Below are 5,206 nucleotides of genomic sequence, written 5' to 3' on the forward strand. Positions count from 1 at the left end.
AAATAATCAAACAAAGTACGATGTTTCATTTATATTGTTTTCTATTACACGTGTTTTCACAGCAAACAACCCTATCGCATCACGGCTCGACTTAACCAATCAACTTAATTGATACCGACGCAAAGACAAACAGTGTTCTTAGTCAATGCTACGCTAATTTTATCATGTGTAGTTGCTTAAATATTGCGATAGTTCTCGTAGGTATGGGAAACAAAAAACAAAAATATATCAACGATCGAAAAATGTAATAAAACTTACTTTGTTGTTAATTTCTCCAAACGTCCTTAGTCTCAGTCAGATGCTTCTAAAATCCTCAAACAGTTAGAAGGCAAGTTTGTAAAAAAATTAAGTATCAAAGTGTAATATGTTGTTATTTATTATTATTATTTTGGGTCTGACACTGCGCAGCCCCAGCTCCGTGTGTCCACTGTCGTTCCCTATATCTTCTCTTTTTAAATCTTGTCCAGTGTCCAGACTCTTTTTTTGACCTCTATTATTTTAAGTTGCCTCTGGTCGTATAACTACATCAATAAATACAGTGTTAAAGCATATGAAGTAAAATTATGTTTCAAGGGCAAATTATTTTATAACTAGGCAGTTATTAAAATTATATATGCAGCTTTATACAGACGTTATTATTCAAAATATTCATCTTAGATCAATGCTTCCTACCTCCTTGGAAGAAAAAACTTTGGCACAACAATTTTGATTTTTGTTCCTTTACAACTGCCAAATTTGTTTTTTTTACGGCAACAGTGCCGTTGTAATTGTGTGCTAAACCAGACTCCAAGCATGGTATGCTGGCAGATGAGCAGCAAAAGGGACCACCGAATAGGTAGAACTCAGCGGGCGAGCTTCCAACCAGTTCCGGCGCGTTCAGTGGACTTAATCGACAGAATTCTCGAGAAAACAAAACCTTTCATTTGCACAGATTCATAAGCGTGCTGCATTGCTAAGCACACAAAGTTTATCTTAGCGTTCGGAATAACATCGTAGTAGCTTGATAGCTCCGATAAGTATGAAGTAAAGCGCATACAAGTACGCATGAAGTAAAAGATGAAATTTAGCAAGGAACAAACTATGCTAGATACTTAGCTCTTAGGAAATTGCAGCTGCTTCACCAGCTGCTATTACAGACGTTATTACTTTTCAACTAATAAAATTATACTGAATCAACTGAATATTAGTGCTTGTGAGAAAAACAAATTATGATTGGTTATTTGGAGTCTTTTGTATTTTTTATTTCAACGGTTACTTTTACGGTATCCCGTGAAACCATATCGAAAATACAAGAGACATGGATGCACAGAAAAACCAGAAAACCAGCGCTGGGAATCGAACCCAGGTTCTCAGCAATCCGTGCTGCGTGCTAAACCCTACACCACCGCTGGACAGGATTTAGACACGAACTTTTCCTATGCATACATATCTCAGGTTGCTTATTTCTACTACGCTACTTATGCAGCAGCACTAGCGACATCTATGTTTTTTCGCTCTCATCGAGAGACGTCACATTCTATCGGAACAACCGCTCACCCAGTGTCGCTACTAAGCAATCAAATTATGATTGATTTGGAGTCTTTTTGTTTTTTTTCTTTAACGTTTGTTACTTTTACGGGTATTGAAGGATATCGAAAATACAAACTGAGACATGGATCACAGAAAACAAAGAGACAGCAATCGAACCCAGGTTCTCAGCATCCGTGCTGCGTGCTATAATACACCGCTGGACAGGGATTTAACACGAATTTTTTATGCATACTTTTTGCTTATTTCTATACGCTACTTATGCAGCAGCATAACATCTATGTTTTTTCGCTCTCATCGAGAGACGTCAGTCTATCGGAACCAACCGATAGAATATCTGTCAGTAGCGACATCTCTTTCTGGGTGAGCGGTTGGTTCCGATAGAATGTGACGTCTCTCGATGAGAGCGAAAAAACATAGATGTCGCTAGTGCTGCAATAAGTAGCGTAAGAAATAAGCAACCTGAGATATGTATGCATAGGAAAAATTCGTGTCTAAAATTTCCTGTCCAGCTGGTGTATTATAGCACGCAGCCGGATTGCTGAGAACCTGGGTTCGATTCCCAGCGCTGGTCTCTTTTTCTGGTTTTTCTGTGCATCCATGTCTCAGTTTGTATTTTCGATTTGACATTTAAATTAAACGGTTCCTAACCACAGACAATATTCATAGACAAGATAACCATAGATAAAGCGTTTACCTCTTTCGTGAGTCGGAGCTCACGACATATGTGACCAAAGATGTAGCTCATTGGTAACGATTTGACGACATATTGCTGGATAATTATGTCTGAATTCTCTAGATATACTTAAAATTGGCATGACGCCAGTTCCCGCTCTTTCATAATTATAAGTCAGGAACTTCCTACGAGTAGTCAAGTACTTATATATATACCACGTAACAGATTTGAAATCTTTTTTTTTATTCTTTACGTTTGTTTTACACAGTTTGAAGGAATAATTTTCAAGATATTTCTTATCAAACAAAGTGTACATAATGAGGGCTATCGCGAATGAATTCGCCGCTAGAGGCGCTAGTGTAGCGTGAGGTCTCCGAAATGTCAAATTTCATAGTTTTTGTAGCTACGCGGGTTTATTTATAATTAGAATAATTTTGTGAATATTTTGCAATATCTGAAATTAATTATGGCAAATATGCGTTCCGGGGCAATGAATGTCTGTGTTTTGAGACAGTTTTGTCTTTCGGAAACCTTTGTCCTCCCTTTTTTCCGAACAAAACGGGGACTTTGCAACACTGTGGCATGCTCGATATTTTTATGCTTTTTTAAGGTGTATTAAATATGATTTTAATCTAAACTTTGTGTTCACGCCCGTAATAACAGACTTTGAAAGCCATACTTAAAAACCTCACGCAACAGTGCGCCATCTAGTGAGACAAAAAACGATAGCCCTCATTATGATCATTTCATCAATTATGTCATTGATTGGTACCTATTTTTTTAACTTTTTTTTTCATGCATAAACAAATAATATTTGATTAATATCTTCGTTTCCAGTCCAGAGTCAACAGTGACACTGTCAGAGTCATTGTATTCCAAATAATAACATGTTGACAAGCTAGCTCATCGTACTTTTAAAATTTCCAGTTCAATGGCCGTCTTTGCAACCTTTTTATGACGCGAAGGTCGTTAAAAATCTCCTACCTACTCGTAAATACAAACAAGAAGCCTTTTCAGAAGATGAAATTATTGAAGCTTATACTTACACATTCAAATTACCTATGTGTACGTGATTCTCATGATTTATAAAATGTTTTTTTTTTAAGTTAAGTATTCTATTCTTAGATCGTATAAATAACTGATTTAATTATGATTACGTATCTTATCAAGTGGGTGGTTTCCTACAATGATCACACAGTACAGAGAACTAAAGTCCTGAAATCAAAACACCTCGTAGCTATAATGTGGCTTAATCCTTTTGTTTTTTTTTTTCAAATTAGTGGCGTACTTTTTGCTCTTGGTCTTTGTCTTAAGAAAATAGGCGGAAATCGACTATCATCCACTCCAATCACTAATATCTGAAACTACGGGGCATAAAACATGGTAAAAAAGACAAAAAATAATTCTGTACTTATAGATAACAAGAAAATCTATAAAAGTCTGTGGTATTTTGAAATATTGTTACGTCTATCTACGTTAGAAGGAAATAATGTAAAATGACTGGGCACATTTTGTTTGGTTTTGGACCAGGGCTCTGCTAATACTGGATAATCATAGATACCTACCTACAACGGAACCCTCGGTGTAGTACGATTCCTTGCTATTAACTGATTTTTCAAAATTGACCCTGTTTTTCATACTTCAATAATATGGTAATTTTGCGGCATCTTTTCCTTTCTTAAGAAGGTTTTATACATTGAAAAACAAAGCATTGTATTTGAGAAACAAACAGACTGCAGCCTCCATTTTTGCTCGTAACGTATTCGTAACAAAAAAATACAAGAAGAACCCTAGGTGTTATCTATCTGAAAATATAGACGATGAGAACCAATTTTGATTACTTTAGCAGTTCGCATTTCTAGTAAATTTCCGTATACCGTGTTGTACTTTGTTTATATGTAATCACTCACTATTAGTTGGTTTCCAAAGTAATTTAAAAAAAAAATACTTTAGTCCCTAGAGACTAATAAGGAGCTTTAGTCCCGATATGCACAGACTTAAGTAATTTAAGCGCATGAGAAGTGAAAATGTTTTTTATGCTTTAGTGTTTAAACTGTAATCCGGATAACATAAACGCTTCTGAAATTATGTAGTTGTCTAATGTTTTGTCCCATTTGATAAACATTTTAAAATAATCAATATGGTATAAATAATCATCCTATATGTATGAGACAAATCACTAAGCCACGTCACTAAATAAATATTTAACTAGTTTAATTTCAGTGGAAATAAAGATAAGCTAAAATCCAGACCTTCGTATCTTTATTAACTACTAGCCTGTTACCCACGACTCCGTCCGCGTAGAATTCGGTTTTCACTATCCAGCTGGACCTATGAAAATTTTCGGGATAAAAACTATTCTATGACCTTCCCCGGGACCCAAACTATCTGTAAACCGAATTTCATCTAAATCGGTTCAGCAGTTTAGACGTGATGAAGTAACAAACAAACAAATAAACACACTAACAAACAGACTTACAAACTTCCGCATTTATTATATTAGTGGGATTAGTGGGATTGGTGGGACGTTTTAGCTACTGAAATGGTTTCTGTTGTAAGTGTAAGTGTGTGTATTTGTGGCCTCTGTGACCCTAAACCAGTGTTCTGCAAACTGCGTATTGTGTACTGTGGTCAATAGTTGGTGTGCCTCGGAAAAAGAAGGTTACTCCATAAAGCTAAATAGCTAAATAGATGAACGGAAGAAAAATACTTAGACAGATGTACCTAAATCATTTATGGTGTACCTCCAAAAAAGTTTGCAAAACACTGCCCTAAGCTACGACAGGCAGGTACATGCCTAGTTAGTTAATTAACTAATTGGTCTTAACTCTGTGGTCTTAACGCCAAACTAACCTTTCGATATTAACGCCATCTAGCGATATATCGTTTGTCAAGAAACCCTCTTTTATTTATTTTTAAATTATTTTTAATATAATAATGTTAGAATGTCACATTAACGCCCATTAAGGGCCAAATTAACTAAATTATAATTTTCTTGCTATA

The sequence above is a fragment of the Choristoneura fumiferana genome, chromosome 8 (assembly GCF_025370935.1).
Source record: "Choristoneura fumiferana chromosome 8, NRCan_CFum_1, whole genome shotgun sequence".
Taxonomy (NCBI): Eukaryota; Metazoa; Arthropoda; class Insecta; order Lepidoptera; family Tortricidae; genus Choristoneura; species Choristoneura fumiferana.